At 41.5% G+C, this 13,178-nt stretch overlaps 1 pseudogene; it reads right to left on the minus strand.

Moving 5' to 3' along the window:
- Positions 1-11,498: 11,498 nt before the first annotated feature.
- On the minus strand, positions 11,499-11,616 carry LOC124597029 (annotated as a pseudogene).
- Between the last annotated feature and the right edge of the window lie 1,562 nt (positions 11,617-13,178).

The raw sequence follows: 13,178 nt of genomic DNA on the forward strand, positions 1-13,178 counted from the left end.
GGATAATTGATTACTTCAGACTTTACGTATTATGACCGAATTTCTCATATAAAAATGTTTTTCTTCATCTCAAATAACACATTTATGGTTCAATATGGTTCGAATGGCTCTAAGCTCTTAACATATGAGGTCGTCAGTCCCCTAGACTTAGAACTACTTAAACCTAACGAACCTAAGGACATCACACACATCCATGCCCGAGGCAGGATTCGTACCTGCGACCGTAGCAGCAGTGCCTAGAACCGTTCGGCCACAGCGGCCGGCACACAATTATGGTTAATTACATTTGCTCTAAAACAAAACAGATTGGTTAAAACCAGAAAAAGGAGAAAATTCCTCACATATCGTTAGAACTTTCATCGATCATCCTCCATACAGTTCCGACTTGGCCCAACACATTTTTTTCCAACACTTCAAAAACACATTCAAGTACTTTCCTTTGATAGCGAAGAAGCGGTGCAAGCAGAGGTGAGGTGGCTCCGTCAACAACATCAAGCATTTAACTGTGACGGTATCACGAAACTGGTCTCTCGTTGGAAGATCCGTATTCATCGCCATGGTGACTAAGTTGAGAAATAAATCTGTAGACATAGTGCATGAAGTTGTGGTATGATAACGACGCACGTTTTATTTAAAGAATTAGGAGGCGTTACTTTTCAGCAGATCCTCGACTTAATTATGAGAAGGGCCTGAACTACTTACACATCATTTTATATTTGACCAGGCGTATCGCCTACTGATCCATATATCTTTTGAAAGGTGAGGCTAACTTATCTCTAGCTCTGTCTCTATAAAAATAGAAGTAACACAACAGTCCAGATAGAAGCGAAGTGTGAATATTGATTAACAAATAAAGTATCAGGTAAGACAAGCCTTAACAAGATAAGATGGTCCAAAGAATATGTACCAAGGACAGTACGCATGTAAATGAAGGAGGTCTAGGAAACAATTCAATGGGCGGACAGTATGGCCATCAGACTAAATAAGATTTCCTTTTTATCAAAATACAAACTAATTACGGTTAAGATTACGACAAATGTACAGTCATACATCACAGACAAGTGAGCAAACCCATCTGTCAGACAGAATTGATGAGTATGATGAAACTGTTAAGAACACAGGGTACTAGATCTCATAAAATAGAAAAGGTAAGTTATTGAGTTAAATTGGCAACCAGTGTCAGCAAACAGCTCATATTACTAAGAGGTAGGCAATGTAAGAGCCAAACAGCGTGCTACACTAAAACAAAGATTTTATTCAGAGGTTATTCAGTAGGCAATGAATAATTTAGCCATTAAAGCTAGTAATGTAAAAAAAGGGTGTTAGACGACGAATAATTCCGCCATTAAAAGTACTGAGACAAAGAGAATGGTGTCAAGTGCATAGCTGTTCCGCCAGTAATTAATTAAGAGTAGGAGTAAGTTTCAAATTCACCTGAGAGAAGAGCTTACAGAATGGCTAATACACAAGTAGAATGTGATTATTAAGAATGTCTCATTCATTACATGATATGATTAGGACTGAAGTCAATCAACTTTGATTAATGTCATCACTAAATTATAAATCCTACTACGATCCGAAATGAAGGAGGTGACAAAATAGTTTGTGGATAATTATTTTTCTTAATTTTCAGTATCCATGAGAAAAAAGATTGCGGAGGGGATTGTGTAACATCGCAATACTGTGCAATACTGTTTGGTGGTTTATTGTGGGTTGATACGTCTTCGTGGCGCGTTAAAGCCGTTACAGTCCACATGGAAACAGCATTTTTCTCTTCCTATTGGCTGAGTGGAGCCGACTCTAATTAAAAATTGCTAGCATTTTTCTGGCTGTTGATTGGCCGAGGTATTAGAGGGAGCAAGCCCATTGTCATCGCTGGATAGGTTGAGTGGCGGCCATTGCTAAGTGTAGTAGTGCATGTAAATACACTGTTTAGAAGTTCGCAGATGTGAGAGTTATTTTATTGAAAGCGTTAATTGCATGATGAGGGTGCATTATTAAAGCTGGGAGGCGACGGCCATCGTGGACCGTCGTGTACGTGACGGACGTAGTCAGTTTCTGCTACAGGTGTCTGATTATTTTCATTGAAAGTGTTAACAGCATGAGCTCCACTAAACATATATCGGTTCACTCACTAATCACTGATCACTGGTGTTTTGAAGTGTTAATGGAGTTGTATGGGGGCGATCTACTCAACTGTGCTAGCATTTGGTATAGTAACAGTGCTGTGGCTATACATACTACAAAAACCGAAAACGGAAGTCCGTCCTTAAAGGCCATGGAAGACCCAACGACTCCGACCGACCGCCGTGTCATCCTCAACCGATAGGCCTCACAGGATTTAGATATAGAGGAGTATGTGATCAGCACACCGCTTTTTTTCAGTTTTCTTGACCGGAATCCTTATTGTTATCCGAATAAAATATGGCATCCCGTAATTCAGACTGAAGTGCTCTTTATTGAAAAGGTCTTCCTCGTTTTCCTATAACACCAACCGCTGCAGCACGACTTAATAAATGAAACATCGATTGAGCAGCATCTTCTGCAGTAAAAGAGACATCTTTAGAATACACCTTTAGAATGCACCTTTAAAATACACCTTCCGAGAATGACTTGATGCTGCACATATTCCACTACATGCGTGTATTGCCAACCCATTGCAACCAACCACCGGGGCACAGCTTTGTATTTGTTTTGAATGTCGCAGTGGTTCAAATGATTCAAATGGCTCTGAGCACTATGGGACTTAACTGCTGTGGTCATCAGTCCCCTAGAACTTAGAACTACTTAAGCCTAACTAACCTAAGGGCATCACACACGTCCATGCCCGAGGCAGGATTCGAACCTGCGACCGTAGCGGTCACGCGGTTCCAGTCTGTAGCGCCTAGAACCGCACTGCCACTAAGGGCCGGCGAATGTCGGAGTGCTCCGCTAGGTGTAAACTTGTTTGTGTAGATGTTACAGCATGATAATGCAGCTTAGAATATTTTTACGTTGACCAATGAATGCCACAGATGAAATAAGCGGTAAGTGTCAGAAAAAAATTCAGATACGAACTGAAATCTAGCTGCGGTGTTGTAAATGCTGGCCGCCACAAGCGATACTGAAAGAAGAAGATATTTCTAGCGATTTATCAATATCATACCAAATTTTACTAACTGTATTTCACAGCAGTTGACACTCGTATCATAAACACAAAAACTTTCATTAGATACATGGTCTTACTCAATTGTTTAGGATATAAGAAGCTGTAGTATGTATTGCCACAGCACTGTTACTATACTAAATGATAACACAGTGGAGTAAATCGCCGCCACACAACTCCAATAATGCTTAAAAGCACCAGTAATCAGTGATTAGTGAGTGAACGATTAATGTTTAGCACCTTCTTACTTCCATTCTGGGATTATGGGGATGAAGTTCAACGGCTAGTGTTGAAACTGAATGTTGATAGATCATTGAAGACATTTTTAGAAAACAAAAAAAAAAAAACGAGTGGTTCATGGTGTGGGTTCCTGTAGTCATGTCCTAGTTCATGAACCACGGGCAACGCATGAGTGGCCAAGGAAGTGGTCCCGACAGTCGGGATACCAGTTACTTTGGAATAAGGCTGGGCATCTCAGACATATCCTGAGTCGTGGTCACCTTTGTGCTCATACGGCTAAGACTACCAAATCCACCGGTTAGTCCCTCAACCGTTAGGGGTAAAACTCAATGGGACTCGGGGCAAGCAAGGCTAACAACCTGCTTCCCTGGTACTTTAAATATGATGCTGGCAACAATCAGAGCAAAATGCCTCGGACCTTTGGAGGTGACGGAGTCCCACCTCTAACTGACAAACCAGGGACTCTTAAGATACGACTTGGCAAACAAATGGTAATGAGATGGGGAGCTATTAATATCAATGGGGGCTACTCTGGGAAGAAGGCAGAGCTGGCAGAGGCTGCAAGTAAGATGGTGCTGGACTTTTTAGCTGTTAGTGACATTCGGGTAAGGGGTGAGAAAGAAGTGGGAGAATACAAGGTCTACCTGTCAGGAGTCAAAGCAGGAATAGCACAATGGGGTGTAGGGCTTTACATCAGGAAAGAAATGGAACCCAGCGTAGTTGCAATAAGGTATGTAAACGAACGACTGATAGGAGGATAGATTTGACAGTGTCTAGCAAGGAAATTAGGATTGTGTCAGTATATTCGCATTGTGAAGGGACAGATCAAGATAAGATGGATAGTTTTTATGAGGCACTCAGTGATGTAGTTGTTAGAGTAAAGGACAAGGACAGTGTTCTGCTCATGGGTGATTTTAACGCCAGGATTGGAAATCGAACAGAAGGGTAAGAAAAGGTTATGGGTAAATTTGGAGAGGATATGGAGGCCAACAGGAACGGGAAACAACTCTTGGATTTCTGTGCCAGTATGGGCTTAGTAATCACAAACTCCTTTTTTTTACGTGAGAACATTCACCGGTATACTTGGGAAGGCAGAAGAACCAGATCTGTCATTGACTATATAATAACAGATCAGGAATTCAGGAAGGCTGTGATGGACACACGTGTATTCAGGGGATTCTTTGATGACACTGATCATTATTTAATCTGCAGCGAAATTGGGATTGTGAGGCCGAAAGTGCAGGAGGTCAGGTCCATATGTAGGAGGATAAGAGTGGAGAAACTTCAGGATAAGGAAATCAGGCACAAATACATAACAGTGATCTCAGAAAGGTACCAGTTAGTTGAATGTAGTCAATTACAGTCATTGGAAAAGGAATGGACAAGGTACAGGGACACAGTACTAGAAGTGGCTAAAGAATGCCTTGGAACAGTAGTGTGTAAAGGTAGGATGAAGCAAACAGCTTGGTGGAATGACACAGTCAAGGCAGCCTGTAGAAGGAAAAAGAAGGCGTATCAAAAATGGCTACATACTAGAACTCAGGTAGACAGAGAAAGTTATGTTGAAGAAAGAAACAAAGCCAAACAGATAATTGCAGCATCCAAGAAGAAATCTTGGGAAGACTTTGGAAACAGGTTGGAGACTTTGGGTCAAGCTGCTGGGAAACCATTCTGGAGTGTAATTAGCAGTCTTCGAAAGGGAAGTAAGAAGGGAATGACAAGTATTTTGGACAGGTCAGGAAAACTGCTGGTGAATCCTGTGGATTCCTTGGCCAGATGGAGGGAATATTTTGAAGAGTTGCTCAATGTAGGTGAAAATTCGATCAGTAATGTTTCAGATTTCGAGGTAGAATGGGATAGGAATGATGATGGAAATAGGATCACATTTGAGGAAGTGGAGTAAATGGTTAATAAACTGCAGTGCAATAAAGCAGCTGGGGTGGATGAAATTAAATCGGAACTCATCAAATACAGTGGAATGCCATGTCTTAAATGGCTACACAGGATAATAGAAATGGCCTGGGAGTCGGGAAAGGTTCCATCATACTGGACAAAAGCAGTAATCACACCAATCTTTAAACATGGAAACAGAAATGATTGTAACAAGTACAGAGGTATCTCTTTAATCAGCGTTATGGGCAAAATCTTCTCAGCTATTGTTGAAAGGAAAGTGCGAGTATTAGTTGAGGACCAATTGGATGAAAATCAGTGTGGGTTTAGGCCTCTTAGAGGTTGTCAGGACCAGATCTTTAGCTTACGGCAAATAATGGAGAAGTGTTATGAGTGGAACAGGGAATTGTATCTACGCTTTATAGATCTAGAAAAGGCATATGACCGGGTTCATAGGAGGAAGTCATTGTCTGTTCTACAAGATTACGGAATAGGAGGCAAACTTTTGCAAGAAATTAAAGGTCTTTACATGGATAGTCAGGCAGCAGTTCGAGTTGACGGTAAACTGAGTTCATGGTTCAGAGTAGTTTCAGGGGTAAGACAAGGCTGCAACCTGTCTCCACTGTTGTTCATATTATTTATGGATCATATGTTGAAAACAATAGACTGGCTGGGTGAGATTAAGATACGTGAACACAAAATAAGCAGTCTTGCATATTCTTCACAATAAAGGATGGCAGCCAAAAACGAATAAAAAACAGTTGCAACTGTTTTTGGCTGCCATCCTTTATTGTGAAGAATTTTAACAGTTGCTGCTGCAGCCATGTTTACAATCTTTAGTCTTGCATATGTCGATGACTTAGTTGTGATGGCAGATTCGATTGAAGGTTTGCAAAGTAAGATTTCAGAGTTAGATCAGAAATGTAAGGACTATGGTATGAAGATTAGCATCTCCAAAACGAAAGTAATGTCAGTGGGAAAGAAATATAAACGGATTGAGTGCCAAATAGGAGGAACAAAGTTAGAACAGGTGGATGGTTTCAAGTACTTAGGATGCATATGCTCACAGGATGGCAACATAGTGAAAGAACTGGAAGCGAGGTGTAGCAAAGCTAATGCAGTGAGCGCTCATCTACGATCTACTCTCTTCTGCAAGAAGGAAGTCAGTACCAAGACTAAGTTATCTGTGCACCGTTCAATCTTTCGACCAACTTTGTTGTATGGGAGCGAAAGCTGGGTGGATTCAGGTCACCTTATCAACAAGGTTGAGGTTACGGATATGAAAGTAGCTAGGATGATTGCAGGTACTAGTAGATGGGAACAATGGCAGAAGGGTGTCCACAATGAGGAAATCAAAGAAAAACTGGGAATGAACTCTATAGATGTAGCAGTCAGGGCGAACAAGCTTAGATGGTGGGGTCATTTTACACGCATGGGAGAAGCAAGGTTACCCAAGAGACTCATGGCTTCAGCAGTAGAGGGTAGGAGGAGTCGGGACAGGCCGAGGAGAAGGTACCTGGATTCGGTTAAGAATGATTTTGAAGTAATAGGCTTAACATCAGAAGAGGCACCAATGTAAGCACTGAATAGGGGATCATGCAGGAATTTTATAAGGGGGACTATGCTCCAGACTGAACGCTGAAAGGCATAATCAGTCTTAAATGATGATGATGATGATGATGATAAAAAACGAATAAAAAAGCAGAGAGAGCAGAAACTGTTACTAATATTTACAGACGAAATACTCCCTATTAACATTCCAGAGAATCAAATGCAGTGAATAGGCTACTTACCAGTGAACATCATTAAAGAAAATATATTAAATCATATTTAGAAGTAGCTCTAGAATGAGGTATAATATCTTGCCAAAGTTAAATATAACAAAAATTCAATATTAGTTATTTAATCTTATTAGTAGTGTCTAATAGTTTTTAACTAGTATGGCAGGGAAGGAAGGAAGAAAGAAAGAAACATAACGGGTAAATATCTAGTGGACAGCAACGTCGTTTCAGACAAATCACAAATTTGGACAGAGTAAGGCAGGAGAAGCAAATCGTGTTTCTTCTATTCTGTGGAACTGTTGAGGCAAGCAACTTAATTGATTTATGAGAAATCCAATAAAGCTAAATATGGATTACCATATGAGAATTTGAACCTTGCTCCTCGTTACATTATGTCCACTGACCTATCCACTGGGCCACCTCTGTTGTCGTTAACTGAAGAGCACACATGTTCACTTATTTGGCCACCGTGAGACAGGATAATTCATCAAACTTCCGACGTAGTCGTTCAAGAGGTGCAAGAATACAGTATGAATTTGTTTCATGTTACTGTTAGGATATTTGACTTGTAGAGTCTTGCTGAAAAGAGAACTATCAGTTGGCTGCTTTTCATAAAGTTACTGTGGCAGGTATAACAAAATTTTTGGGGAAGAGCAAGGTACCTATTTCTTTACAATTAACACACAGATTACTACGAGCAGGATGCTCATTATCAGACTCGAGAATCATTTCTCTTATATGCTGCCGGCCGCTGTGGCCGAGCGGTTCTAGGCTCTGGAACGTGCTGCTGCTACGGTCGCAGGTTCGAATCCTGCCTCGGGAGTGTATGTGTGTGATGTCCTTAGGTTAGTTAGGCTTAAGTAGTTGTAAGGCTAAGGGTCTGATGACCTCAGATTTTAAGTCCCATTGTGCTTAGAGCTATTTGAGCCATTTCTCATACGCTACTCCACGGAAAAATAGTTAAATTCTTATATGTTTGACACGTCGTCTTTCACAAAAAATTATTGGCTTCTTTTGTTTCGTACGTATTATAACCTGAATGATTATTTTACAGATATTTTTTACTTTTGCTGACAAAGTGCTGTTAATGCTCATCCGTAAACATTGTGGGTCATAATACTTTCGTCGGCGTGTGGGTATTTTCTAACACATTTCGTAATAAACTTGTACCTCCAAATCAAAGGTGTGTGAGTAAAGGGAACAAAGAAAGATATTAAAGCCGAATTGGTATCAACAACTGAAATACGTAATTACCATGAAAAAACTTATGTCCAAAACAACTACTTCGTAATCATAAAAATGGAAAATATCCACTGGAAGACGTGAACATTTGTATTATTCAGTAAGCCTCATGGTAAAAGAAAGAAAGACACGAAACAAGACAGCCTAACTGCGAGACGCCTAGAACGACTAACGATGTTTTTCTACGAGGCAGGCTCCGTGTAAGACAGATTTCTAGTCTGTATCATGGTTATATGATATAAATGTATTTGCGTCACTTCAAAGCAAATCACTAAGGAGCCCGTTTCTGGAATCCAAAGATTAGGACTACTTTAGGAAAAAAATGACCAACTCACAAGAAGTTGTTGGAAGAGGTCTCCATCACGCAGCTCACAAAACTGAACATAAAGCTGCGCGTTCTTCAATACCCGTTCTAACGTGTGTTGAGGATTTGGTATTACATACTGTTCGATTCTTTCCTGTAATCCTGGAATATTTTTAAGGTACGAATATTTCAAGAAGCATCCGACAGGTGTTTGCACATGAAAGTCTGGTGTTAATAAATCAGCAGCCGGAGGGGGGCATAGCCAGGAAATTACTTGCCAATGAAAACAATGATCCAAGGAAGACATAGTAATATTGGACTATGAGACTTAGCACTGTTCTTCTAAAACCAAGCTCACTATATCTATTTCACAGGTATACGATTCAATAACACCACACGACAGTGAAAATATAACTGATACGGAATAAATGTATGTTATCTACTGTATGTCGACCAAGCTGAAAAAGTAACAACAATGAAAAACTCGAGTTATCTCTCGTTTCGAAGCTAAAGCGCGGTTCATTTAATGATCATTATATCTTATTTCCATTTATAGTCAGTCCATTCTTATATAGGCTGCGTAATCCCGCTGACATTAGACAGAATGTTTAGGTTTCAGGCAACAATTGCTGTGTGTATTTTGTTGCTATTTTTAACCCGGGCTCGTAGCAACAAAGGGGGAAAGGGGGGAGGTAGGGAGGAGCGGAGCATGTTTCATGTAAGCGTAGTTTGCCTGTTTCAAGTTGTGTTCTGTTCGCGTGCTGGATGAACGTGTTACTGAAGTGTAGTTAGTGCATGTAGTTATTTTAATTCTTGTGATTTAATATGCCTCGCAAATGCGTAAGCAGTGCTGACAGTTGTGCTACATTTGTGGATACGCTACATTGGAATAGCTAGAGACGTCAATACCATACATTAGGAAGGCGTACAGGCTGTATTTAGCCTGTGAAATCGGGGGTCAGGTCCAGCCCAGGGCCCCTCATTTATGTTGTACACCTTGTTTCTCGAGTCTTCGTCCGTGGTCAGTGATTGTTACTTTTGTGTGAAAACTCCATTAAAACGTGGTATTTCCAAGACGAAAAGGTCGTATTTGACATATCCTAACACGCCGAAACGGCCTGCATGTTCCTGTACCAACTGTGTTAGATAGTGACGACGGAGGTGCGATACTATCTCGTTCAAAACCCAGTGCCTCGAAAGTTCCCGATCTTGTGTGTAGCGATGAGTGTGCAAAAATTCACATAAGCGCAATGTGAACTTAATGGCCTAGTAGGAGATATGGAATTGCCGAAAGGTAAAGCTGAACTGTTGGCATCAATACTACAACAGTAAAATTGCCTTGATTAAAACTCTAAATGTGACTGCGTTCTGCAACCACCGTATGTGATTCCTTCCGGTTTTAGGAAGTGAAAAGAACTAATAGCAAATGGTTCAAATGGCTCTGAGCACTATGGGACTTAACATCTATGGTCATCAGTCCCCTAGAACTTAGAACTACTTAAACCTAACTAACCTAAGGACAGCACACAACACCCAGCCATCACGAGGAAGAGAAAATCCCTGACCCCGCCGGGAATCGAACCCGGGAACCCGGGCGTGGGAAGCGAGAACGCTACCGCACGACCACGAGATGCGGGCGAACTAATAGCAGCTAGTGGCATTGACTATAAAAGTGATCATTGGAGGTTGTAGGTCAACTGTGTGCTACTGTATAATGGAAACGTGTTACCATCCAGTTTCGACTGGATGTGTACCTTACATGAAAGAAACACGGGATAACATGAAACAATTATTGTTGAGACTGAACTATGACAATTTCCGGCGATCTGAAACTCATAGGGACATTACCTGGGCTACAATGTGACTGCACCAAATTCTGTCGCTTCCTGTGCCTCTGGGATAGCAGCGACAAAGCATTTCATTATAAAAAGAAAAATTGGCCTAAGCATCAATCACTTGAACCAGGCTCTCACAATGCATGAAGCACTTGTCGAATCCAAGAACAAAATTCTTCTCGTCACACAAAATTGAGCCTAATGAAAGACGTCGTAAAGGGCGTGGACAAAACAGAGAAACATTTCTCAGTTTTCGAGAGAAGTTTCACAGCTTAGCGTGGCGGAAATAAAAGAGAATATTTTCGTGGGTCCCGAGATAAGCAGACTGTACAAATATAACCATTTCAACACCTTGCTGATAGCAGATAAAAAGTTAGCTTGGAATGGCTTTGTTCAAGCGTCAACAGACAAGAAAATGAGAGGGCAGAGAACTATACGGATCTTGTGGCAAATCTTCTGCACAGCTGCAATATATTGAAGTGGAACGTGTCCTTAAAGTTACATTTCCTAGATTCTCAGTTGAACTTTGTTCCTGACAACTGTGTTGTTGTAACCGCCGAGCATGGAGAACCCTTCTACCAGCAAATTTCGAACAAGGAATTGAGATACCTGGGAAAGTGGAGCGTATCAATGCCAGCAGATTACTAAACTAAATTTCGCCCGAACAGGCCATGAAGCCGGCCGCGGTGGCCGTGCGGTTCTGGCGCTGCAGTCCGGAACCGCGGGACTGCTGCGGTCGCAGGTTCGAATCCTGCCTCGGGCATGGATGTGTGTTATGTCCTTAGGTTAGTTAGGTTTAAGTAGTTCTAAGTTCTAGGGGACTTATGACCTAAGATGTTGAGTCCCATAGTGCTCAGAGCCATTTTGAGCCAGGCCATGAAGGCTCAACGGTACCGACCGGCCGCCGTGTCATCCCCAGCCCACAGGCGTCACTGGATGCGGACACTGGGAGGCATGTGGTCAGCACATCGCTCTCGCAGCCGTATGTCAGTTAACGAGACCGCTACTCCTCAGTCAAGTAGCTCCTAAGTTTGCATCATAATGGTTGAGTGCACCCCTCCTGCCAACAGCACTCGGCCCACTGAATGGTCACCCGTGCAAGTGCCAGCCGAGCCCGACAGTGCTTAACTTCGGTGATCTGACGGGAACCGGTGTTACCATTGCGGCAAGACCACTGGCATTATCCGATTACTGCTGGACGCTAATCGGGGAATCCCCCGAAGAAAACTGCAAATACTAGGAAATGGGGTTGAGCCTTCAGTGACCTCCCTCCGAGGGACAAAACACCAAGGTAAATACATGCTTAAGCATACATATGCAAAAACGAGAAGTTACCGTAAATTAAAGCGAGGGCTAATCTTGCATTTTCATTGTCAGCTCACCCGAAGACATTAAGATTAAACGATTTCGTGTCAGTTGACTATTGTAATTGTTGCATCCTCTGTATTTTTCGCTTACTGTTTGCTGCGACACGAATTCTAAACAGGTGCATCTTTTAACACTTAGACTATGTGGTGTGGAAACTGCCAACGGGGAAACCAGACGTAGGCTTCGGGCAGATTTCGTTGGACTGAAGCAAGATACATTTTGTAGCTTTTCTTGTTTTACCATCTTCGATCGACCACTTTTAGATTCTTCTGCAACATATTCTTCCTTCTGGCACTTGCACAGAAGGTCGATGGTAGATTTGTTCGGTGCACCCTTACCATTCTTTTATGTGAAAGAGTTCTGAATCCCATTTTCTGTTCTAAGTGTCAACGAATACTCTCTGCAGAATGTGTAACAGATTTCTTTGTCAAACTAGCATCATATCTGCAACAAACGAGAAGAATTCTTCAATAAAGTTACGTCTTACTTTGTATACAATGCAGTAACTCGAAACACAACTGGTTTATGTGGTATTAGTCAGTTATAAGTTTCGTACCATTTTTATTAGTCAGTAGTAGGTAGCGGAAAACCGTCGTTTAGTATCAGTAAAGTGATGACACTATTCAGGAGTGTACTGCAGACGAAAAATGCGTTTCCGTGGCGCTGGGTTTTTCCCCGACGTGAGACAACCGGGGCCCAGCCGTCAGTTTCGATGCTGGGGTTGCGTTTTAATTATGATCTATTGGACTCGTTGGGTGGCCTTATAAATGGACTCTCTATAAATGAGGACCTCTGGCTTGCAAGAGCTTTTAAATTTGTCAAGGCAGTGAATGAAGATGGATTGCACTACGTAGCTACGCACTGTGCAACGATTCCCGTCTGGAAGTTACAGAATAGTAATAAGAACTGTTAATTATCTACCGAAGGGAAACATGCGATGCAGAGGTATATTTCTGAAACTTTTCTTTACCTAATATATGAGACTCACGGATCTACAATAATTTTCATATTACTGTGAATATATATATTTTTTCGGATTCCGTAAAATAGTTCCTTGCTTTTTAGCTACTCATAAATTACAATAATGAATGTATGTCTCCTTTTCCACTACAGTGGCAGACTACACTGAGAATATTCTGTGCACAGTTTACATTTCTTGGTAAGGCTAATAAATGCGATCTCTAAATACGATTTACAATTGTACGCTGGACATATTGTTACTTCCTACCTATTCAATGTTCTACCTTCCATTCTAAAATAGATTATACCACTTCGATTTGACGGACATATATAGATTGCGAGACGTGATTCAGCGGATAAGACTCGCTGTCTGGAGGAAAAAGATTCAAAGGCTCATCACGCCACACGTATTT

Source organism: Schistocerca americana, chromosome 2 (genome assembly GCF_021461395.2).
Source record: "Schistocerca americana isolate TAMUIC-IGC-003095 chromosome 2, iqSchAmer2.1, whole genome shotgun sequence".
Lineage (NCBI taxonomy): Eukaryota > Metazoa > Arthropoda > Insecta > Orthoptera > Acrididae > Schistocerca > Schistocerca americana.